This window comes from Camelus dromedarius, chromosome X (assembly GCF_036321535.1).
Source record: "Camelus dromedarius isolate mCamDro1 chromosome X, mCamDro1.pat, whole genome shotgun sequence".
Taxonomy (NCBI): domain Eukaryota; kingdom Metazoa; phylum Chordata; class Mammalia; order Artiodactyla; family Camelidae; genus Camelus; species Camelus dromedarius.
Genome location: NC_087472.1, coordinates 97,834,953 through 97,860,502, shown reverse-complemented (window position 1 = coordinate 97,860,502; position 25,550 = coordinate 97,834,953). Strand labels below are relative to the sequence as shown.

General features: G+C 40.9%; 2 long non-coding RNA genes across 3 annotated transcripts in view; one reads left to right on the top strand and one right to left on the bottom strand.

The window, feature by feature from the left end:
- Window positions 1-25,550, top strand: part of LOC116150788 (uncharacterized) — a 48,320-nt gene that overhangs the window by 16,904 nt on the left and 5,866 nt on the right. Inside the window, exons 2-3 of one of the 2 annotated variants that reach the window (XR_010379538.1) lie at window positions 21,118-21,266; window positions 22,829-22,944. This is a non-coding gene — a long non-coding RNA (uncharacterized LOC116150788). The remainder of the gene's footprint in view (window positions 1-21,117; window positions 21,267-22,828; window positions 22,945-25,550) is intronic. The other variant, XR_010379539.1, reaches the window with a different exon arrangement.
- Window positions 5,631-24,881, bottom strand: LOC116150787 (uncharacterized). Its single transcript, XR_004134536.2, has 4 exons — window positions 24,793-24,881; window positions 23,356-23,436; window positions 22,778-22,873; window positions 5,631-5,777 (listed from the first exon to the last, which is right to left on the bottom strand). It is a non-coding gene; the product is annotated as an uncharacterized LOC116150787 (long non-coding RNA).

Here is a 25,550-nt window from a genome sequence, read left to right as displayed (position 1 = left end):
TAAACTGTGCCTCCAAACAGTTCATGGAAGAGAGGATCGAGGGAGAATTTATGTGCCAGTCTCCCCCACCTGCTCCTGTTTCCCACTGGTTAGTTTACCCCAAAGAGTGTGAACTCCCCCACACTTCTAGGTTGTATCATCCCGATCCTTTGGAGTCTAAGAGGATGCTGCATCCCATGCCCTGTGGAGGGTGTCCCATCCTACTTCAGGGTAGGAGGGGTCAGAAACACCAGGCAAAAGACTGGTCCACAGGCTGCATGGCAGAGGCCAAGGCAAAGCATCCAGGATTCCTGAGGCAAGTAGCTGACTGATCCCAGATGGCAGAACCACGCAGGCGGGAGAGGAGTTGATGGGCCAAGGAAGTGGTGGAGGCAGGGTAAGCACCAGGTGGCAGTGGTACCGAGAGATTCCGAGTATGCCCGAAAATGTGGCATCAGAGAACCCTTAATAAACTCTGTAAATCATACAGTTTCAAGTTCCAATATATTATGTCAAAAGATCACGAGCTCCTTAAGGAAATGAGTGCTAGCTCACTTTGCATATACAATAAGATAAGCAACTCAAATTTGATCTGGACCAGATATTAAAGAATTTTTCTTCAGTTCCAAGAGTGATGATTTATCTAAGTCTGAACATTTACTAAAGCTTAATTTAGGCTGATGCACTAGACTGGTATTTTTTCATATTTAATGTGGTGAACTGATATTATGAATTAGATCTTTCATCATGGAAACAGCAGCTTCCAATTCTTGAAGACAGCCAGTGAATGATTATTTAAATAGCGGTTCCACTATCAGTATAGATTGGATTCAGGGTGAGTGTGTGTGTGCATTTCTCCCATCTTTCCACTGCTAACGCAGTTGACAGCCACAGCACTTTCTATCTTCCATCTCTGGCTTCTCACGAGGACACCCATAAGACATCCACAGTGTCACACTGGTTTGATTCTTCGTATCTGGAAAGTTGAAAAAGTCATTGATTGCTTCAAATAACAAAAGCATATTCCCCCTCATAGTCTGAGGGGTGAAATCTGAAAAGCGAAACATTCACAAAGGCACGATTTGATCTTTCACATGAAGGCGTCTGAAGCAGCTGATACAGCCGGGAATGCACTCCTGTTGTTTTTATTTCCCCTTCCTGAGCGCTCTTCCAGCTCAGCTGCTGTGGGCATCCCTGGTGCTCCCTGAGCAGGGATTTTAAATGACTCCACAACAGATTGTTCTCAGGCTGGACTGTGTGCAACAAATCTTGGGAATTTTAGTTCATATCAAACAAATGGTAGCCCTTTAGGGTCAAGAAAAAAATCCCCATATTCACTTTTTAGAATATGTTCATTTCTCTTATAAATCAAATTGGATCCAAATGGTTTAGGATTATTTTCTGAGAAAACATGTTTTTGTGGACTTTTGGTTTATAGTCTTAATGATCCCTGCAGAGTCTAACATTTATAGTATTCTGCCCAGTGAAAAAGCAGCCAGTGTTTAGTGCTTTGATGACTGAAAATTCACAGCTGTATGTTCTTAAAGACTACTGGAGTGGGGCAAGGTGGGCAGAAGGCATTGAGATCTAGTGTGTGGCCCTGCCTTGAAAATCCCTCTCTGTCTCCTTTCAAATTAGACTTTTTAAAAAGGTTCAGCTCTAAAATAATGCTAACAGTCTTTTTCCAAAGCAGTGTCATTGCCTTCTCCTACTATAAACCTTGACCTAGTGAGCCCAAATGCTGGGAATTGCTTTGGCCTAGGCTCATAAGATAAAGAGGCCAATGGCCGGGAAACAAACTGCCATCGAGGATTTAGTTAATTAAACAACTTCCAGGGAATGGTCCTGGGTCAGATCCAGTTAAGTTGATTGTTCACATGCTTTTTCGCCTCTCCATCTCTATCTGAAATATAGGCACCTTTGCAATGAGGACTTCAGGGCACTCTATAGCCTTCTTTGATAAAGAGTAACTCATATTTATGAAGGTGAAAAAGGAGGAAAATCAGTTTTAAATGTTTGAAACTGCAAACGGTGAATTAAAGTGGGTTTTCAGGTACATCTTTGTTTTCCGCAAACACTCCACTCCCAGGGCATTTTAGTTACTAAAAGTCTTGTTATTAGTATTAACAATCCTATGCTTTATTTGCAAGATTCTACTTGTTAAACTTTGCTGCTGTGGCAGGCGAGGTCAGCCTTCTGGTTGGCAAAACATTACCTGTATTCCTTTGTAGCAGAGTGCGGATGTTCAGCCTCCCAGAAGCTCTATTCAAAACACATCACCCTGCTTTTAAGCCGCACATTTTGGCCAATACTGCCATTAGTGCAGGAATGATGACGTTACTGCGTACTTTCTAGAGGAAAAAATATATGGAAAATGGAAGAAGGCAAAAGACATTGCTTTTTTTTTTTTAAACACAAAATAAAGGAAGAATGAATTACCAGATAGTTCTTGCCTCTGCTGTGCCAATTTGGCCCCATTTGATATTAACATTCATGAAGAGCTACCTATAATTCTCGGGAGCCCAGGAGCAATATCCTTTTCCACTCAGGTAATCCATCACTCCGAAGGGTGGGCAGATAATAGGAACGTATGTTTCATTTATCGCTCCCTGCCAGTGGAGGAAATGACAGTCATATTGAAACTCTTTAATATCTTGCTTGACGTGCAGGAGTGGGTTATTTGCCCAGGTTCCCATTCTGCCCAGACACGGCCAGCATCCATCCTTTCTGAGATGGAGAGCACAAGAAAGGGAGTCTCCACTTGAGCTATCTTGGGTTGGAGCCAAAATGAATCTGTCTAGATCTATGGTTATCAAGTGATGCATGTGCATGTGGTAGAGGGGTAGGTGGATGAGGGCCTAGGCTGTGTATAATTATCTGTGATGTGGGAAATGCTGTATATTTTACAGAATCAGCACTACCACAAAAGATAAAAAATATGAATCAAGTTTGAGCAGGTATTGTTACTGGAAAAAAACTTTTTCCACTGAAGTTCTAGTAGTAAAAAATCATGGGACATTTAGGAGTATCTTCCCTCTTTCCCCAAAACAACTGGTATGCGACGTGGCAGACCAGAGTGATTGTGTTTTCGTTCAACTACATGCCCAGAGTCTAGCATTTCATCTGTTGTGGGAGTTTGAAAGTCATACCCGGAATGATTAAAGTTAGAAATGTAATCACCGGGTCTCTGAATTATTGCAGTTCTTGTCACATGATGAAACTAGAGAAAGTGGTCTCATTCTACCACTTCTTGTTACTTGCCTCTCTTTTCTTTCCTGTTCACTTGTTAAAAATTGAAATACAATTGATTTGCAATATTGTTAGTTTCTGGTGGACAGCAAAATGATTCAGTTACATATACATAGATTCTTTTTCATTATGGTTTGTTACAAGATACTACAGTTCCCTGTGCTATACAGGAGGGCCTTGTTGTTTATCTATCTTATATATAGTAGTTTGCATCTGCTAATCCCAAACTCCTGATTTATTCCCCTCAACCCCCTTTCCCCTTTGGTAACCAGAAGTTTGTTTTCTATGTCCATGAATCTGTTTCTGTTTTGTAAATAAGTTCATTTGTGTCATTTTTTTTAGATCCTACATATGAGTGATACATGGCATTTTTCTTTCTCTTTCTGGCTTACTTCACTTAGTATGACGGTCTCCAGGTCCATCCGCGTTGCTGCAAATGGCATTATTTCATTCTTTTTTATGGCTGAGCAGTATTCCATTGTATCTGTATACCCTGTCTTCTTTATCCAGCCATCTGTCAGTGGACACTTAGGTTGCTTCCATGCCTTGGCTATTGTAGATTAGTGCTGCTGTGAACATTGGGGTGCATATATCTTTTCTCATTGATTTTTTGATATTCACTGTTGGAAACTAGCCTTAACCATGTGGTTGTAGAAGAAATCCTTGGCAGGTAAGGAAGCAGAGGCTCAGTGAGGTGAAGTGGCTGATCCAAGGTGACTCAGTTACTGAGTGTCAGAACTGGGACTCAACCTGAGTCCTGTTTACCTTCTAGGCACTGCGTTCTTCTGCTTCCATATAGTGCTGACAAAGGATACTTACAGGATTTGTATTAAAAAAGTCATCATCTGTGAATTAATGAGGGTTCTACTAAACATGCATAGAGCTCTTTGTCTCATGCTAAAGCACTGAGAATAAGATGAACAAGACATGGTTTTCCTGAGGCTTGGAAAACCACCTTCTAGCTAGGGCATCATTACCAGTAACTAAAATACACAGTCATATCATAAAGAACTATAGGGTCACTGAGAATGGAGCCTTTGTCTTTGCCTGTGGAGTCTGGGAGGCTTCACAGAGGAGGTGATATGTAAAATTGGACTTGAAAAATAAATAGGAATTTGTGAAAAAAATGAGTCCTTGCATTTAACTCTCTGGTGTGACCCTGGGCAAGACAGTTGTTCTCATTCTTAGTTTCCTCTCTGTCAAGACTGTGAGGAAGATGAAGTAAGATTTGGAAGCACTTTGAAAACTTCTCAGGTGTTATTCCAAGTAGTATTTTCAAAAATTATGGCTCCCACGGATAAGAGGTGAGGCCTGGGGCATTGGAAAAATAGGATTCATACACTTTCTAGAAAAACACCAGGCTTTTGATGTTACTGTTTGGAAAATTCATAGTCTCCGGTACAGCTGATATGTGTAATTGCCAGTTTTCTATAACATATAGATGGGCCTCTAAGCCACATTCAAATGACTTCTGGGAAAATTGCCTAGGAATCAGGAATAGACATCTTTACTAACGTGGGGCGGGTAAGGGCACACCTTGTGAGTCATTTCAGGCATCAGCTCTAGGGGAAGGGCTTTGCCTATTTTTCAGGGTAAATTCATCTGCCACTTTCACCTGCTTTTTGTCACCCACTATAACTGATAGTTTGAAAAAAAAAAAGGGAGCAGAAAAATGACCCTGGGTCACATGAGTCAAGGATGTCACAGATGAGAGAATGTTTTAATAATGGTAAAATGTGAAGATGGTGGGAGCTGAAGTAGGCTGTTTGCAATCTCCGTAAAACAGAAAATAATAATTTAAAAGCTACCTTTTCATAAATTATGGGCAGTGTCCAAGCTTACCCTTTTCATGTTTGATAAATCACATAATAAAGGAACACACTGTAGCAGGTTTTATATGTGTGCACGTAGTTTACTTAGTTATTCCTAGTATAAGAACACGTGTCTTTCTTCCAAGGGGCTGCTTTTTTTCGTATGTAGCGCTTGGGCTTTACATAGTGCTAGCTTGTTTATGATGAAGATTGAGCCCCACATCAGTTAGCCCCGTATCAGCTGCTGTAAAACAAACTGCTCCAAACTTAGTGGCTTAAAATAACAGCTCTTTATTACTGTTCATGAATCTAGGGCGGCTGGATGATTCTCCTGAAGTGAGCTAGGCTCTGTGGGACTGACTTATGCTTCTGTGGTCAGCTGTGTGCCAGCTGGAAAAAAAAGTTGAGGTTATTTTGATGTCTAAAAGGGAAATTAAGAGAGACCTAGGTGCCAGGGTTGAATTTTTTCCATTTTGGGGAGGAGCAATTTTCACTTTATATGAATCAGATATGATGAATGTGGTTAAATTTCTTATTAAAAGTTGCTACAAGTGCAGGCGTCTCCTCTGTTTACATACCCCGTTGGCGAACTAGATCACGGCCTCCGTGCGCCACTTTGAGAAGCTTCATCCTGACACATGTCCTCGTGAGGCTGCCACACTGTCTTATCTCCCTTTCAGTTAAACGTTGTGGGGGTTTGGGTTTGTTTTGTTGTCACTGCTGCTGCTGCTTGGTCTCCTGTAAAAGGAAATGCCTTTGAGAGAGCTTCAAAACTTCACTGATAATCAGTCATCAACGCTGTCGGGTATGAGCACTTGAGAAGCTTGGTGGGGAAAGAGGAGGACATTGAAAAGCTAAAGGACCACAAGAAAGGAAGGGAAAGATGGAATTCAATCTGCTTCCATAGTTTCGCCCTACGGCAGACCCCAGATAGAGCCATCCACCTCTGTCCGCCTCAGAGCAGTCCTGTTGGAGAACTGAAGTTAAGAGGGTGGTTAGGATGTCTCAGGAGACAAGCTGGATGGATGTGTTTTCCTGGCGGAGAAACCATCATAGACAGAGGGATCCTGGAGGAGAGCAGAGGCAAGTTACACTAGAGTGCTAAGCTCTGGGAACATGTGCAATTCTATTTTCTTTCTCTTCTTTTGAAAGAGAATTGAATGTTTAATGGGATAGGCTTGAGTATTATACAGGAAAAAAGGAAATGGCTGCTTCTTACAACCTCCTACCCAACCCGTCTGATTGTAATTTGGTTTCGTAATTATATTAAATCAGGTTGTAATCCCTTAAAAACTCAGCACTCTTTACCTACTAATAGTGCAATCAGTCTAAATGCCATTTATAGTTAGTTTAAAGCAGAAAACAATATTTAAAACCAATTTTCAGTCTCAATTCATGAAAAAAATCCCACCACTCTATCTTATTTATAATAAACTCATTCGAGTAGATCCAGGCACAATACAAACAAGTGATGGAAAATCCCTAGGAGGTGTTGGCTCATACATTCTGAGCAGACATGCTCTGGAAAACACAAGACATTCTCAGAAAACTGCACTCTGCTGAAAATGCCAGGAGATTGCAGGAGACGAGATTCTTGATTAGGACTTGGCTTCGTTCACTGCTTTCGCATAGCAATGGGCCACCACCTTTTATCTGATCGCCTGTATGTCCAACTCTTTTGTTGTTGCTGTTTCCGGATCCTGTTTCAAATGGGCAAGGTCTAAGGGTATAAGAAAAGAAATATGCATGGGACTCAAGAACGTGGATGCAGACTGATCCAAACTGTGACCTGGCAGAGCTCAGCTCACTCTTGGTGAGTTGAAAAGGGAGGCGGGCAGTTTCCATGGAGGTCAGGCACGTGAAGGACAGCTCGGTGAGACAGAGTGCAGGAGGGCCAAGTGCAGAGGCTGTAAAGCTAGACGGACCTGTCTGAATTGGGGCTGTATTATTATAAGTTGCGTAACCTTAGGCAAACTCCTTAAACATTCTGAGCTTGAGTTCCCTGATCAGTCAAATGGAGAAAAGCGTATCTATCTGCAAGGGTTGCCAGGAGATTTGGCTGAGGTAATATCACTAAGCACATGGAAAACAGTAGGCTGCCCTTCTGCCCTTCCTCCTTTCTGTCTCTATTTCTTTCATTCAAGAAATACTTATTGAACCTGTGCCAGATGCTGTCAGTGCCCCATCCGTGTTCCCATGGATCCTTTTGTAATTTTTGTGCCTTTGACTCCCTGAAGCCAGCATCTGTGTCTCTTTGTCAAAGGGTTGCCCTTAAGCTGCCAGAACCCACTTTGCCTGAAGAACTAAAAGGGCCTGGGAATTTACATCCCCTTGTGGGCATCCCTTAACCAGTAATTGATAGGTGAGAAGGAATAAATGTTCCAGCCATCATGCCCCCTCATGGGGACAAGTCTGAAGTCAGACTGTCTCCCTGGCGGGACTGAGCCAGTTCCGATCCTTGGGAGTCACTGTCCTGTCCTTGCTTGGCCTCCTCCTCCTCTTAGTCTCATTTTCCTAGTCCCCTATGGATTTCCTGGGAACACCTCCTTATAAACCATTTTCACATGAATCCTTATCTCAGGGCTTGCTTTTGGGAAACCCAATCCAAGTCACACACCTTTTAGGTACCTAAGAGTGTTCAGGGTGCTAGGCATGCAGCCGCGGGCAAGTCAGACACAGTCTTCCTCTCAAGGAGTGCTCTCAGGTCTTATGAACTGGAAACAGTGCAGTGAGAACCCACGTGAAATAGGTTCCCACAATAAAGGCTGCGTTTTAGACATTCTGTACAATTCTGCACTTCCTCTCTGGGGGAAAGGATTATAGGCTTTAGAGTTAGAACTTCTGAATCTGTGTCCTGACTTGCTCACGTATTAGCCATAAAGCCTGGGGTCGCTGCAGCTGACTTACTGAGCCTCGCTTTTTCCACTGACAATGAATTTATTAATGCCTTCCCTGCTGAGCTCACAGGGCTGCTGTAGGGCTGACGAAAGTGGAATATAATGTGTGAGAGCCTCCACGGCGTGTAACCCACAACTTAGTCATTACCTGGTGCTATGATGTGAACAATCAGCAAGCAAGGGCTTTGAAACCTGAAAGTACGTCGTGTCATTTTGTAGAACATGTTACATATTTTATAAGGTGCTGCTTTAAAAATTAACTTTAATGGTTTTTATCCTGGCTGAATTAAACACGTGCGATTTGATAGGGTTAGTGTGTTCTAAGCTTGGTGTGGTTAAAACGAAGTTTAGGTTGATGCATAAAACAGGCAGTGCTACAGGTGACAGCCAAATGTAAACACAGCTGTTGGAGTTCTGCTAAGTATAAAGTATTAACAGAGAACAGAGTAACGAACCAAGTCCCTTGAAAGCCCTGCCTCTGATATGTACCCTCCCAGCTCTCCCACCTCCAGTGCTGGGGCATTCAGAGCTGCCTCAGGGTTACTCCATCCTCTGCTGAACAGCTGCCAATCCTCTTGTCTCTTCTGACCGTGCAGAGAAATTCCCTTTGATGTCCTCTGTCTTGCTATTAGAGAACCAGGCTGAACACTTCTGTGGGAATCTCTGTGCCTGCATGGTATTGCTGCTGGAGGCTAAAGCCCTGAGATACCTGATTCAGGTTTTTTCCAGAGGTAATTATCTCCTCAGGTAATTTTGCTGGTAAAATCCAAAGTGGGTTAAACTAAAAGGGGACATTCCCTGGAGGAATACAAGGGCATGTCGACAATGCCAAGGGCAAGGATGTATTCCCGCCTCACTAGGGACTGGAAACAGGACCTGGAAAGTCAACATAGATGGGAAGGCAGACCCCTCCTAGCTATACGCATTTCACTCTTTGGGACCACATGGTCTTTTATATCTGCTAATCCCTGTTATTGGCTTTGTACTTCTCTCGCTCTTTAGGCTGATTCTTCCACCATGTTTACATATGGCACGTCATAGCTGCCTCTAAATGGTGGCCTTCAGTTGACTTTTTTTTAATTGAAGTATAATCAATTACAGTCTGTCAACGTCTGGTGTACAGCACAATGTCCCAGTCATGCATGTACATACATTTATTTGTTTTCATATTTTTTTCCATTAAAGGTTACTACAAAATATTGAACACAGTTCCCAGTGCTATACAAAAGAAACTTTTTAAAAAATCTATTTTTATACATAGTGGCTAACATTTGTAAATCTCAAACTCCCAAATTTATCCCCTCCCACCCCTTTTCCCCAGTAACCATAAGCTTGTTTTCTATGCCTGCGAGTCTCTTTCTGTTTTATAGATGAGGTCATAGGGTCCTATTTTCTTTTTTAGATTCCACATATGACTGATATCATATGGTATTTTTCTTTCTCTTTCTGGCTGACTTCACTTAGAATGATGATCTCTAGGTCCATCCATGTTGCTGCAAATAGCATTATTTTATTATTTTTATGGCTGAGTAGTATTCCACTGTATAAATACACCACATCTTTATCCAGTCATCTGTCAATGAACATTTAGGTTGTTTCCATGTCTTAGCTATTGTAGATAGTGCTGCTACGAACACTGGGGTGCAGGTGTCTTTCTGAAGTAGGGTTCCTTCTGGATACAAGCCCAGGAGTGGGATTCCTGGGTCATATGGTAAGTCTATTCCTAGTCTTTTGAGGAATCTCCATACTGTTTTCCACAGTGGCTGCACCAAACTACATTCCCACCAACAGTGTAGGAGGGTTCCCTTTTCTCCACAGCCTCTCCAGCATTTATTGTTTGTGGACTTTTGAATGATGGCCATTCTGACTGGTGTGAGGGGATACCTTATTGTAGTTTTGATATGCATTTCTCTGATAATTAGTGATATTGAGCATTTTTTCATATGTCTCTTGGCCATTCGTATGTCTTCATTGGAGAAATGCTTGTTGAAGTCTTCTGCCCATTTTTGGATTGGGTTGTTTGTCTTTTTTGCTATTAAGTTGTATAAACTGTTTATATATTCTGGAAATTAAGCCATTGTCAGTCGCATCATTTGCAAATATTTTCTCCCATCCTATAGGTTGTCTTTTTGTTTTGCTTGTGGTTTCCTTTGCTGTGCAAAAGCTTATGAGTTTAATTAGGTCCCATTTGTTTATTTTTGCTCTTATTTCCATTGCCTGGGTGGACTGCCCTAGAATATTGCTAAGATTTATGTCAGAATATTTTGCCTGTGTTTTCTTCTAGGAGATTTATCATGTCTTGTCTTACACCTAAGTCTTTAAGCCATTTTGAGTTTATTTTTGTGTTTGGTGTGAGGGAGTGTTCTAACTTCACTGATATACATGCTGCTGTCCAGCTTTCCCAACACCACTTGCTGAAGAGACTATCTTTTCTCCATTGTGTATTCTTGCCTCCTTTGTTGGAGATTGACTATAGGTCCTGTGGATTTATTTCTGCGCTCTCTATTCTGTTCCATTGATCCATATGTCTGTTTTTATGCCAATACCATGCTGTTTTGAATTTAGCTCTGTAGTATTGTCTGCAGTCTGGGAGGGTTATTCCTCCAGCTTCATTCTTTTTCTTCAATATTGCTCTGGCAATTCTGGGTCTTTTGCGATTCTATATAAACTTTAGGATTGTTTGTTCTAGTCGTGTGAAAAATGTCCTGGGTAATTTGATAGGGATTGCATTAAGTCTGCAGATTGCCTTGGGCAGTATGGCCATTTTAACGATATTGATTCTTCCAATCCAAGAGAATGGGATATCTTTCCATTTCTTTAAGTCTTCTTTAATTTCCTTAATCAATGTTTTATAGTTCTCTATAAGTCTTTCACCTCCTTGCTCAGATTTATTCCTAAGTATTTTATTGTTTTGGGTGCAATTTTAAAAGGGATTATTTCTTTATTTTCTTCAATCCACATTACATCAGCTTACAAAATGAATGCCTACCGTTATTTGTCCTGAACTTTCTACGTCCCAACACCAAATGGTGAAAAGACATTTTTCCTTGCCAATCTAGACTGTGAATTGGTTTCCCTGAGTCAAGTGTCCACTTTTGGTCCAATCAGCTGGGGTCACTGCATGGTGAGAGCACCGCACTGACATGGCTTCAGAGCCTCACCTCTCAGAGGGGGAGAACTGTTAAAAGAAGTAGAGCTCAGGATGGGCCCACATTTGAAAACATTTACTACCACGATTCAGATGGATTCCCGGGCTTGCTTGCTCTGTTTCAATCACCCACGTCTATTTAGCTCTTAGGAAAAAAAAATCATCACAAACCAAGCAGCCGAAGACAAGTCTGACAGAACCATCTGGACTCCATGAAATTTGACATCATTCTGGCTTGTCTTAAATCCATCCTTCTTTTGAAACCTAGAATCTTTTGACAGTTTGCTCCCAAGCAAGAAGGACTATATTTATACAAGAAAGGGTACTATTTTACTTTTGCTAATAGAGAATCTGTGATTATTCTGGCATATTTTTCAAAGAGATTAAAAACATTTTTTTTTTATTCCATTAGCTTCTTGGAAAGGGTTATTTTCCTATGAATTCTTGTGGAGCATTCCTTTCAGTGAAGAGTAAACAAGCCCACATTGCTGTCAGGGATTTCATCAGCACTGAAATTGGACTTCATTAAAGCCAAGATGGGACTTTAATTTCTACAGTCTGATTCATGCTTTATGGCCAAAGCAAAATTAGACAAAAAAGGAGAAAAGAGGGAGAGAGAGAATCTGCTTTTGTGGCTCTGAGTGATCTTTCTAGTTTGTGTTCCCTCCTAAAGCCCTCTGGGGCGAAACCCTATTTCTTTCAAGCGAGAGGCACTTGCTAGAAGCTACAGGAAGTTATAGTTCTCTGCCAGAATGCTACCTCTTCAAAAGAGGAATCCAATCTGAGAAGACACCCAGGTTATTTTGTCTTCACAGAAGGAAGCCTGTAGACTTGAAACCCCACAGATTTGGTCATTGTAAGGCGTTTTCAAGCCAGCTGAGGTGTGACTGGGCTGTGGGCAAGAGCACGGACTCCAACACCCACACGGCTCACGTCTGGGGTGCGGAGGCTTACTTACGCTGAACGGGCACCAGGGCTTTAAAGCACAGGGCCTCCCACCTCAGGCCAGGCTCAAATGCGGTAGGGGTACTTCTCTGTGGCTTCAAAAGGAACAGACTGATTTTATCCTAGGCATGAGGACTCTGGCTCTTATTTTCTTGGAGGCCAGTGTGTGGAGACGAGCGATGAACACAGGGTCTTGTGATGCAGGGGTCAGAACCGTGCTCTGCTGCCATAGCTGTGCGTGGGAGCTGTGCTGGGCATGAGCGGTCTGAGTAGTGGGCTGCATCTTCCCCATTGGTCACTCCAGGGCTCCTTTCTGCTTTTTCCAACCTACTCTGTCTCCGCAGGCTTATTTTCATAGATTGCCTCTATGGGCTCCCTTGCCCGTTGGTTTTGGCTAGTGTGAGGTCCCAGTAAGAGCTCGGTGGGCAGGAGGAGAATGAGACTCTGGGCTTTTGTTCTCCCAGATCCCTTCCTGCCCTGTCATTGGGGTTTGGCTTCCTCTGCTGAAGGCAACAACTCCTGTCAGGGGGCTAGGGCCCCAGCCTTTTCCAGCCTGAGTGCTAATGGCTCCCTGCTGTGCTATTTCCAGAGTGCTGGATTCTCCACTGTTGGATTTCCTTAAATGGACCTTTGTAAGACTCACCCCCATCTCTTTCCTGCCAGGAATCTGACTGACACAAGTAGGGATTGCTCTCAGTCTCCCAGGGGTTTCTCTTCCTAGATCTACTTCAACTCTCTAACCTGCTTCATGGTTAGACCAAAATAAAATAAAATGAACCAATTTTCAGGCATACAGAAAGGATGCTATGCAATAAATATCCTCTATTCCCTACTTCTCTTAAAATTTCTTTATTAGGAGATGAAATCTTTCATTCTATTTAGAGATAAGGTTTTAATTTAAAAGATGCCTGGGAGACACATCACATTCAGTAGTTAAAGAACTGAGAGGATGAGAGCTAGGGTCTAAACATTGAGAATACAAAGATTGTCTCTGATCTTGAAGCGTTTATAGTGCAGGCCAATATCTGACAGTATCTTTCTTGATGGTATGTTTTGATAAATAGGAAGGCTCTGGGCTTTTGATGACAGAGACAAGTTTAGGGAGAGTGGAAAGTAGGGGCAGCTTACAAGCTCCCGAGACAGATAAGCTAATTACCTCTCTTACTCTTTTCCCCCCTCTTTTATTTCAGCATCTTTGGTTCTTCTCAGATCTCAAGGGAACCTTGATGATAATTTACTCTATGTCTCTCCTTAACAGATTGGAAAACTGAGCTTCAGAGATGAAGGAGCTTACCCAAGTCACACAACTGAACCCTCGACCCCCTAGCTTTTTCAAAAGGCCTTGATGAAATTTCACAGCACAGCTATTGAGGGACTGGGCTGTAGCCGAGATTGGAGATGTCTGTGAAGGAAGGATCAAGACTGATGATGAAGAGGGAACTGCGTTAGAAAGAAAGGCATAATTGGGTACTTCTCTGGGTGAGTCAGTGTAAAGAGAGGCTTTTAGGTGAATCATTTATGACAAATGATAAGGAAGAGGAAAGGAAAGAACTCATATTTAGTCTCTTGAACAGTATGTACTACATCTTTTTGGAACTGGGAAATTTTTAATACAGGACTATGACAATGTAGTTGGTACAGTTTGCCCAGAGCAGTCTTACTGACGTGTAAGTGACAAAACTGGTATTTCAGATCCTTGCCAGGTAGCCCAGCTATGCAGACTTACACAAATTGAATTTCTGTATCTGGCCCCATTTGGCCACATTGTTGTGGGCCTTATCAATGAAATATCTTTATAGCAGGCTCTCATCTTCAATTATCCCCTCATTTGTCTGTCTAACCTCCATATTCATTAGTGGGGAAGGCTTTGAAGAGACAAATGAGAAGATGGCAGCCTGGAGATGGGACTCTCAGTGAAAGCCAAAAGCATGCAAGAGGAACACTCCTAGAGTGACGTAACCTCACAGTGGGCAGACGTGAGGCTGGGAGACAGGCCAGATGAGATGATGTCTTGGATGAAGGCCACAATGATAAGGGAAGGATGAGGCATGAGTTCCAGGTGGTGTGTTTATTGCTTTTAATTTTGTTTAGAGAGAGTATCTTTCCGAGAGGTGAACTTTGGGAGAAGCCCCAGCCGCACATTATGTATTTTAGTATTTTGCAGTGTTGAGATCACAAAAATCCAATGAATGGATTTATCCGCACATGTGTGTAGACAGACACACATGTGTCATTGTTGTAGTTTTGCCGGATGATTACAAGATGCATAGTTTACATGAAATTGCTTAGGTTATACAATTTATAGGGGCATGACAACTGCTGATGGGAAGCAGTGAAAGCTCACTCTGTACCTCAGCACCTCAGGTGATGCACTGGGATGGGGTGACCGTGGAGGATGATCTGGAGAAGGATCAGGCGGCTGGGCACTTACTTGACTAGGACATTTTTAGAGGGCACCCACTGTGCAACTTATCAAGGGTTTATGATCCTGTGTAACGAACTGTGTACTTACTAGCAGGCAGGGCTTCTAGGATGTCCATGATTTATCTGAAAAACTGCTAATCCTTTCAGGTGGTGACTGAGCCCAGCACTTAGCCCACTCTCACAAGGACTCCAGGTTGAGAGACAGACTTACACATCCTACCCCCACCCTGATCTCCCAGCTTTGAGAGATTCTGCCCAAAGACCCACAACACACAACCATTTTGTGCATTCATCACCAAGGTGCTGTGACATCCTTAGAAATGCATGATGTTCAACTTTTATGGCTGTCTCTTTAAATGGGCTCTTAATCTCCATAGCCCTTGAATTGTTACACGGTCTCAAGGGAAGAGAGCACCAAACCAGTGGCTTGAGCACCCTGATGTTTTGAAAGGAGTGCTTAGTTGTAGCCATTTGCTCCTCAGCAGGAAGCTGGCGGGCAGCCGTCACACCCAGCACCCTATTCCCAGCAAAGCTAGGTTGTCAGGGAGAGGCTAGGGAACCACTGGTCTTTGTAGGGCCCGGGATTGCTTTATGTGGTAAAGCCTGATAGAACCTGTGAAATGGATGATTAGAGGGTCTGAGATTCTTGTCTTTAAATCTTGAGAAACAGATGCTAACGGAGGCATTTACTTCTGAGTCATTTCACAGTCATTGCCTTAATTTTCTTCTCTGCCATTACCATTTCATGGCTGTTCTAAGTTCCCACCTTTGGTCAAGTGATTCAGTGGTTCCCTGCTACTTGCTGAAAACAAAAATACAATTCTGGAGGCAGTGTCCCTTTCCTCTGACTGAAGGCATCCTTTTTATAGGGTTAGATCATCAAACTTTTCTTTGTTCCTGTTTGTCACCCCATCTCTGTTGACTCTGCCTTCTAAATTAATCCCTGCCCATGTGACCTAATCTCTTACTGTTAACTTGTCTCCCTACACAACCTCATCTGTTTGAATTTCCTGCCTAAGGAAGAGAGGAAATGGAAATGATTTCTTACATCTATTTCATCCCCTACTCCTGCAAGACTATGCTACCTAGGGGGCCTTTTGAGAAGGGTCTTCGGCCTATTCAAAGGCACACAGTATTCACAGACGTGTACAAAGTCTGCTGCCAGTACTGAATCTTTGAAATTACTCGTTGCATTCAACTCTAGCCAGTGATCTGAGATTTCCTCAGGCCACTTAAATGAAGCCAGCTCATCCGTGGGATCTGCTCTGAAATGCTCAGAGTTGCTGTCTATTCCTGCTCAGCTGATTCAGTTTCTTCCACTGAAGTCTCAGCAGGAGCTTGAAGTTGCCTTCTTGACCTATCTCGTGACTCACTGCAATCTTGGGCAAGTCACTACTGGAACATTCCCAGAGGCTGGAGCACTGGAACCTGCAGTCTCAGAGTAGCTGTCCACCTGCACCCTAACCTTCCATGTTATCAGATCTCTTATTTTGTTGTAGAGTCACACGGCAGCGTGTAACTTAACTGTTCTTGTGTCTTAAGGAGGCGGCGGCCTGAGGAGGCCTGGCGACAGTTTCCACGTTGCTGCTGAGTAGCTGGTGAGCTTGAGCAAGTGGCTTCTTTGAAAAGATAGTTGGTTGATACTCCTATGGAAAGAGATTGCAATACAATCAAATACTTCCTGTTTGTCAAGATTCTGTATTCTTGTGAGAGATTAGATGCCATTCTGGGACAGGCATTAAAAATACTCATTTTTGGAATTATTTATGTGAAACATGTGAAAGTCCCAAGTAGGAGTATAATCTCCAACTGTTTCTCTCACATGCCTAATTTCCAAAATACGTGTTGCCAAAGAGAGACCCTCACATTTTTCAGTGCTTTTTCAGCTCTCTGCTAAGGGACAATCAGTTGTTAACTTTCTTCCTTCAGTATTTTCAGCAATCTCCACAGTGAACTGAAAAGGCAGACACACTCTCTTTAGATCAGAGTGTCTGGGTATTTTCTTATTCTTTCTCGCTTATGAGCAAAGAGTTTTCCTTTTACTCATTTTCTTCTTACCCATCAGGATTTACAGTGGAGGCAGCATATTTATCCAATGTTGGAATAAGTAGGTAACCCAGAATCCTTTTAAAATGTCATATGTTTAAATGAAATGTCAGCAGTTCCATGTCCTTCATGGTTCATCTGTCTAGCATTTGAGGGGGACACTTCATGAAGCTGTTGAGGCTAATGTGAGTCGGGGCCATGTGTACCATAGATAAGTAAATGCTGCAGGCTTAGAAGTGGTTTCAACAAGCTGATCTTAAAGTTTGTTTCTAACAAGTGGACATTGGAAACATGATTATGGCTTTGGCATTGTACAGTGGGACACTACCTGGGAGCTATGAAGCAGGCTGTGGGGAGAATGATGGATTTATTTGATAAGGAAAAAGTGGGACAGGAGGGGATACTAGGATTTTAAGTTACTAGGGTTGTAAAAGTTGGTGTTTGGTTCAGTTTAAGGCCTAGGAGGCAACAAATTCTGTGTTTGTGATTACTGTAAATAGTCACCTATTTCTCCCTTTTCCTATTTAACATTCATTTATTTCATTTTATTTATAATGTTTGAGATTTATTTTTCAGTGATAGGCACTATTTTCCACTATTGTTATTACTATACTTACTATTACTAACAAGTGTGCAATGAATGCTGAGTATGTGCCAGGCACTGTTTTACGTATATTATTCTACACAATACTCACAATAACTTAATGAGAATAGGTATTATTATGTCCAATTTACAGATGAGCAAACTGGGGCTTGGAGATATTAAATAACTTGCCCAGTATCACCAGCCAGTAAGTAGTAGAGAGAGTATTTGAACCCCAAGTGATCCAGGACAAAACTAATAGTATTGAACTATTTATTTCATGAGTGTGACTTCTGAGGTTATTTTCGAGTGAATGCATATTCAAACTAATTTTAATTTGCATGTATTATTTTTAATTTTAAGCCTCAAAATCGCCCTCAGATACACTCTTATGGACTCTACTTATTTAGTCATTGCCTTACATGTCACTGAAAAACCACTTGCCAGTTATTCCCAAACTAAGAATCCAAGAAGTATCATTGCCTGACACAGATGGCAAAATATACAGATGAAAAAAAAAAAAAGTATCATTATGTGTAGAGCACTTTATTAGCTCCCAGTGATATTAGAAAGAAAGAGATGTGTTTAGGTTGAAACTTAAGCGTGGTTAGGAATTTGATATGAAATGGGATTCACTCCAACATACATGGAGGCATAGTTTGTTACAGGGAATGGAAAGGCATATTTGTACAGCTGCAATAGATTCATCTGACTGGAAGATGGGGTGAGTCAGTGGTGTGCCTGAGCTGAATCAACTGGTACAGGGTAGACAGAGCCAACTGTTAAATATTCAGGGATGTTTGCAAGCCAGTTGAAAATCCTTGGTAGGTTGAAACTGGTCACAGTGGGAGTATTAACAACATGAAAACTGGCAAATACTACAAATCAGATTTGTTTCTTAAACTCTTAAGACGTGATTTTCCACATCACTGATAGTGTGTGAAGGAAGAGATTGAAAGCTAGTTTTTGAATGGCCCTGAATTCCAGCCCAAGTTATGTAGCCATTATTCAGTAAGGGTAGTTATGGAAGGTCATTTAGCAAGACATCAAAATAACTAGTAAGGAGAACTGTGATACTTAGATGTGATTCATTGACTCTTAGGATCTCAGGTATAAAAGAGACTAAATGGTCCAAATACTCATCCACTGTTAGAACTGTCACTCTGCTTTCATTTTCCCTGAATCTTCCAAGTTTGCCAAGTAGTTGGGAGATTCGGTTTTCAAAATATTTCAGTATTTGAATGGGTATGCTTTTTCTTTGCATATAGGTATTTTGCTTAGGTTAAATGAAAACTGTTTCAGGAGTAATTTTAAGCAATAAGGTACAGCTGTCTTGCCAATGTTAGTGCCAACCTCCAAAATGGATACTCTGATCATGCACTTTAATTTGTTACAAGCATTCCTGATGTGATTTAAAATTTTACTTCTAATGTGTACAAAGGTTGTTGAAACATTTTTTTTAAACTGAAGTATATATAGTCAGTTATAATGTATCAATTTCTGGTGTACAGCTTAATGTCCCAGTCATGCATATACATACATGTATTCATTTTCATATTCTTTTTCATTAAAGGTTATTATGAGATATTGAACATAGTTCCCTGTGCTATACAGAAGAAATTTTTTTTAATCTATTTTTATATATAGTGGTTACCATTTGTAAATCTTAAACTCCCAAATTTATCCCTTCCCACTCGCTTTCCCCAGTAACCGTAAGTTTGTTTAGTATGTCTGCAAATCTGTATCTGTTTTATAGATGACTTCATTAGTGTCTCTTTTCCTTTTTTTTTTAGATTCCACATATAAGTAATATATGATATTTTTCTCTCTTTCTGGCTTACTTCACTTAGAATGACTATCTCCAGGTCCATCCACGTTACTGCAAATGTCATTTTATTCTTTTTTATGTCTGAGTAGTATTCCATTGTATAAATTCACCACAGCTGCTTTATCCAGTCATCTATCGATGGACTTTTTAGGCTGCTTCCATGTCTTGGCTATTGTAAATAGTGCTGCTGTGAACATTGGGTGCATGTATCTTTTCACATTACAGTTCCTTTCAGATATACACCCAGAAGTGGGATTGCTGGATCATATGGTAAGTCTATTTGTGGCTTTTTAAGGCATCTCCACACTGTTTTCCGTAACAGCTGCATCAAACTGCATTCCCACCGGCAGTGTAGGAGGGTTCCCTTTTCCAGCATTTATCATTTGTGGACTTTCGAATGATGGCCCTTCTGGCTGGTGTGAGGTGATACCTCATTGTAGTTTTGATTTGCATTTCTCTGATAACTAGTGATAGTGAGCATTTTTTCATGTGCCTATTGGCCATTTGTATGTCTTCCTTGGAGAATTGCTTGTTTAGGTCTTCTGCCCATTTTTGGATTGGGTTGTTGGTTTTTTTGTTATTAAGTTGTATGAGCGGTTTATATATTCTGGAAATTAAGACCTTGTCAGTCTCATCTTTTGGAAATGTTTTTTCCCATTCCATAGGTTGTCTTTTTGTTTTGCTTATGGTTTCCTCTGCTGTGCAAAAGCTTGTAAGTTTAATTAGGTCCCATTTGTTTATTTTTGCTTTTATTTCTATTGCCTGGGTAGACTGTCCTAGGATAACATTGCTAAGATTTATGTCAGAGAATGTTTGTTTTGCCTATGTTGAAACATTTTGATGCTTTGAGGTGGCATTTGCACTGAAAACTCAGCACCCTTTTTCCACCCCATGGTTCCTTGCAATTACTATCTGTACTAAAATGAGTCTCATGTATAACAGTAACTGCCTGGGCTTTTTTCCCCCGTCATAATCAGATCACACTGTTTTGTTTCTATATTATCAAAATGATTTACTATGTTTAGCTATCTTGCTTCCTGAATCAAGTATATGAATATGCTTTAGAACAAATGTGGTTTAGGTTAAGTTTTGGCTAACAATATGTTACAGAGCATATTGAAAAGGTGATGGAAGTTTCAGTTTGAAGATCTGAGTTTTAATCTTAGACAAACAACTGACTCTCCCCTAGGCCTTCGTTTTGTCATTTGTGAAGTCAGAGTAATAGTTAATGCTTGGCTTGCCTTCTTGAGTATTTGTGAGGATAAATAACATATGAATTCTTTTAAAAATCTACAAATTTAATTACCTAGGAAAGTAAGGTGTTTGGTAGATTTCATTCCACTCATCATCTTGTTGCCGTTTTCTGTTACATTCTTCATATGTCATCGTATCTCTAAACAAATCTCACCATTAGTTTTGGAGTCAGACATAATTTCTTATGCATACAAAATTCCTATTTCCATGTGCTGTAGTCTACTCTGTCCCTATATTTCTTATGGTTGTTGTCGGAGTTCTTTCATGCAGTATCTAAATTTGTATGCGTGTGTGAGGCAAAGATAAAGTTATGAAAGCAAACGAGAAAGGGAAAAACTCACAGATAAGGAAACAAAAACAAACAGCAGATGAATGCTAGTAAGTATTTCTCTCTGGAAGGTAATAAATGTATTCAATATACCTGTAAATGTCAGGCACTAGATTAGTCACAAATAAGATGAAAGACCCTAAGTTTAGTTTGAGAGGCCACTAGTCTATTCTATGAGATTTCCAAAATGTCTTCTATTTAGATCTTGGGGTTTGAGAAGATGCAATCATCTTAAAGAAAGAATATGTTAGAGTTGATTTGTTTACGTTGTTGATTGAGTTTGTCAAAACACCAGGTCGGGAAGGCCAATGGTAGGAATTAAAATTCTCTAAGGCTTTATTCCAAGTATCACTGCAGACTTTGAGCTCCATCTTGGGCAGCAGCCTTGCAAGGATGTTTCCTTGCTATGGAAGAGAGGCTAAGATAAGGACAGAAAAGTGTGCAGCGAACTTGAGGTTTGCATTATAACCTAGTTTGGATGGGTCAAGAGTCTTGTATGTGAAGGACACTTAAAATAGAACACAGAAGTGATCTTTAGAAAGGCCCATAGAGTAGCTTGAAGTCCTAGGCGAGGAAACTGGCAAAAGAACCACTTCACTTATCTAAAATACAATTTGGTCCACAGGGGAAGGCTGAGAGGTTTAGAGGAAGAACCTCAGAAAGAATTAGAACATTTTACACCCAGAACACTCTCACTTTCTAAATGAGGGAACTAAGAAGAGTCAAATGGTTTACCAGCAGCTGGTGCCATTCATGGAGCTTTCCCAATTCCAGGTGAGGACTTTTCTATATAGAATATTAGACTTGGTTTCCTTTGTGATTCTCTGTCATGTTTTGTGCCAGTGCAGTTCTGATTATCTCCATTTTGGTGTCTTCAGGATAACTTCTTTTTTTAAGAGTAACTAGAGTTTATTTATTGAAGGCCTTCTTTATGCCAGGGCCTGTGCTAGCCACAGGTGATACAGTGGTAAGCAAGACATTGTAACACAAACATAGTGCAGTTATGACCAGTCATCACAGAGACCATTTTTCCCTGAGTGTATTCAATTTATGTAAACTCAACAGGAAACCACATTTTGAGATTACAAAAAGTGATCCAATCATCTGCAGTGTGCCACTCCCCCAATTCAAATCATCCACAGAGAAAAGGTAATCTCTTACTGCTCAGTGATAGAGAAGGGCCATAATTTCCCTTTTTAATCTCTTACTGAGGCTTCCTAAGGGGCTAAAAGTGATACTCAGTTTTCAATTTCATGAATTTATGTCTTTGAGGTTTGGATGCAAAATGATTTCATTTTTTGCAGGACTTCCCTAGAGACTTGGCTGGTTCTAGCTTATGTTCCAAATAGATTCATTTAAGAATCTCAAAACATAATGAAACTGTCCTATTCATGGCCATGCCACCTGACTCCCCCATTCATACCCGCCTGGGCCAAAAGTAGAACAAAATACAAACGCAGTTTCCACCCATAAGTAGCATACTGATGCCCACTGTAGAGTCGGAATATCTAAAGTGAAACTGTAATTTGCATATCAGCCCAGGAGAGCCCTGAAACGCTTTTGTAAGATTTAAAACAGCTTAACATTTGAAACCTTTAGAAAATGTAAGGGTGCTAGAGAAATGCTGTTTTGAAAGCAGCAAAGAAAGAAAATGATGAAGTTTACTTGGTTTTCCACTAGAAAGACTATGGCTTGAAAGATTTCCAGAATTTGTGGTAACAGAAGATCCCAGATTTCCAATAAGGGGCTCATGGCATTAGAGAGCATTAAAAACATACCTCTTCTGTATACACCTGGTAATGTGAGGTACAAGGGTTCTACGAAGAAGGTATTCCAGCTCTGGGTTAAGAGGGCTCTTGTTTGGGACCAAAGTTCCTCTAGAAATGATAGTAACACTAGGGAATGCTCAGTGAAGAGCACTGTGCTGTCCAGTGGTGAGATCTGCCAGAAGACTGAAGTAGTCCTGAGGCGCTGCTCACCAGTGGGACAGTCTAAATATGACACACTTTGTTGAACTATTCTCATGTCATAATTCTGCATATTGCAGAAGGCTCAGAATCAAGGGTCAGATCAAAAAAATATTTCATATTCCTGTAGTATATAAGAGAGGGGCGAGTATAGATTATTTACTAGATATTGTCTGATCACAAAATAATAAATTTATATACAGTAACTTTAAAAATGAGTACAAGAACAAATGTCTATAATCCCATACCACCCAAAGGCAAATGTTGTTAACATTTTGTTATATGTCTAGTCACACTATTTTCTAAGCATATTCTTACCTATTTGAAATTGTCCCATAGGTCTAATTTTGTTATCTTCATTTGTTCCAGTTGTTACAGCCTCCACTGAGGAGAGATTTAGTCATCGTCCTCTTCCTGGTACAGAGAAGGAGACGGTTACAAGTGAAGATTCCCCTTGTAAATGTGTTTCTCTCTTTCACAAAGGGGTAACTTCTGCTTGGTTTTCAGAGTTTTTCCTATGTCTGCTGTTTCTCAAACACAGTTGGCCTAAAATAGTCCTTATGCCAAAGAGGCATAGTTTAGGGTGACCGGTTCTACTCCCCTTCAGCTCTGCCTTTGAAATTTCCCCAGGCAGTTTCACAGTCCAGAAGCTAAGTTTATAGATTGCTCCGTATGTCACTGACCAGTCTCTGACTGAACTGACCTATTCTCAATATTAAAACAAACAAACAGTATGTCTCATTTCAGGAGGTGGGCTCCCAAAGTTAGGTCTATATGGTATGACCAATCAGGTATTTAATAAGGCATTTCTATGGAAACAAAAGGAAAAGAAAGGTTGGTGCACACTAAAAACCCTGTCTGAGTCCCGAGGGCAGCTAGCAGGGAAGAGAAGATACCTAGATGTTGGGGTTAAGCATTCTTTGCAGTTTGGGTCTCGGATGATGTCATCAGGTGTTCAGGTAAGTTTTCTGAGTGGCCTACACAGCAAAAGGCACAGAGATTATCTAAAAGCTATTACAGTGATTTCTCTGAACTTTACATCAAGTTCACATTCAGTTAGATATTGGATCCCACCATCACCCCTACTTCTATCAGAGATAATTCAAGTTGACACTAATTGGTTTACAGAATATGCCCCATTTCAATAAACTTGGCCTTATTATTTACATAAGTATAGCAAGAATAGTGATTGATCATATAGGATCCACCATCCCAGTTTCGGGTGAATTCCTTGAAGCATTAATTCTTTAGGCCTGTCAAGACTGGCAAAAAGGCGGCCTGCGCATGAAGCACCCAAATTAAAGTACCTGTCAGGCCGTGGGCTGGATGATTTGTGGAGCTGAGAGGATCATCGCGGAAGGACAGAAGTGCTTTTACCAGTGGCTGAGTTGGGCTAAGAGATAACTTGCCAAAGTAAAATGGATAGGCTCTGTTGTCAGTACGTTTGTTCTCTGAGAAGACTGAATTCAAAGGTGAGTTTTTTCCAACTGGACAAGCCAACTGCACTTAACCCACCATCTTCTTGAAGGATGCACACAGGTGTGTAAAAAATGCAGTGTGCATCCTCATGCGATAAGGCTGGGGGTTGCTGAACCATTTTCTGGTAGAGTTGCATTCTTTTTGTAACCCCAGTAACTTTTTAAACATTTTTTTTTGAGTTATAGTCATTTTACAATGTTGTGTCAAATTCCAGTGTAGAGCACAATTTTTCAGTTATACATGAACATACACACATTCATTGTCACCCAGTAACTTTTTAAAGAGAAGTGTGAGTGAAGTCATATTGGGTGATCTGTGTAACCATGAAATACTCATCACTGGTAAGTCTCTCTGTCCCGTGTCTTGTATACATTTTTAAAAGGGGACAGTGTCCTAAGTTTCGTTTAAAAAGACAAACAGTTGCACACACAGGAGTCTGACTTCCTAACAGTTAATCTCTGACTCCTTCACTTCTACCCAATCACTCTGTAAAGAATATTTTATATTGTACTTATTTAACTTACCCAATGTTAAAAGGGTCCTTGGCTTCTTATTGTAGAATAATTTCAGACTTAGGGCAGAACTGCGATTAATTTAACATTTTGCCACATTTGCTTTATTTTCAGTAACATGTTTATCTATGTGTTAACATCTTTATAAATGAATATATATACAGTGTATATTTTTTTTAATGTGTATTTTATGTTTGATATAGCCTGCTCCGATTTGTCACGACACTGACATTTTAGGAGAGGTCAGGCCAGTTGCTTTGTAGAATGTTTCTCAGTTTGGATTTGCCTGCTTGTCTAGGCATGATCAGATTCAGGCTAAGTATTTTATGCCACATTACTTACCCCATGGTGATGATGGTGGTGATGTGTCCATCACGTTCAGGCCATCCTCAAGATTGCCAGCCCAGAACTCTCTCCCGAGTGTCTTCTGGAAAAAGACAAATAAGGTATATAGATCCATATGATAAGTTTAATAGCCCGGGGAGGGGTAAATGGACCTTATCATTGTAAGACTTCTGCATTTTACATGAAGTAGTACAGTATCACGTCTAAGTGGACTGTGGCCCCTTAATGATGTATATTGTAATACTTAGACATTAAAATATTAGAGGAAGACACAGCAAATGCCAGTAGATACACTGAAATGGAATTCTAAAAAATACTGGAATAATCCAAAGAAAGCAAGAGTGGGGAACAAAATAAAGCAAGCCAGCAGTACTAAAGTAGCAGACCTAAAATCAACCATATCAATAGACTGTACACTCCAGTATAAGTCAGAGAACATCAGAATGTATAAAAAAGCCAGATCTAACCCTGTACTGTTTATCAGAGGTGTACTTTAAATAAATTAGGGAGTGGGGGAGGGGAGAAAGACATCACACAACATCACGATAATCAACAGACGTTGAAAACAGATCTCCGGTCTGGGCACGGGTAAGCCTCTCTCCCATACTGGGAATGATATATTGAATCCTGCCTCTCCCTTCCTGAATTAAATCCAGGACCTCCTGCATGCTAGGCCTACACTCTGCCCCTGACCTACAGCCTCTCTAATACCTACCTTACTTTCCCCAAACGCACCTTTATCTTCCCTGCCCCCT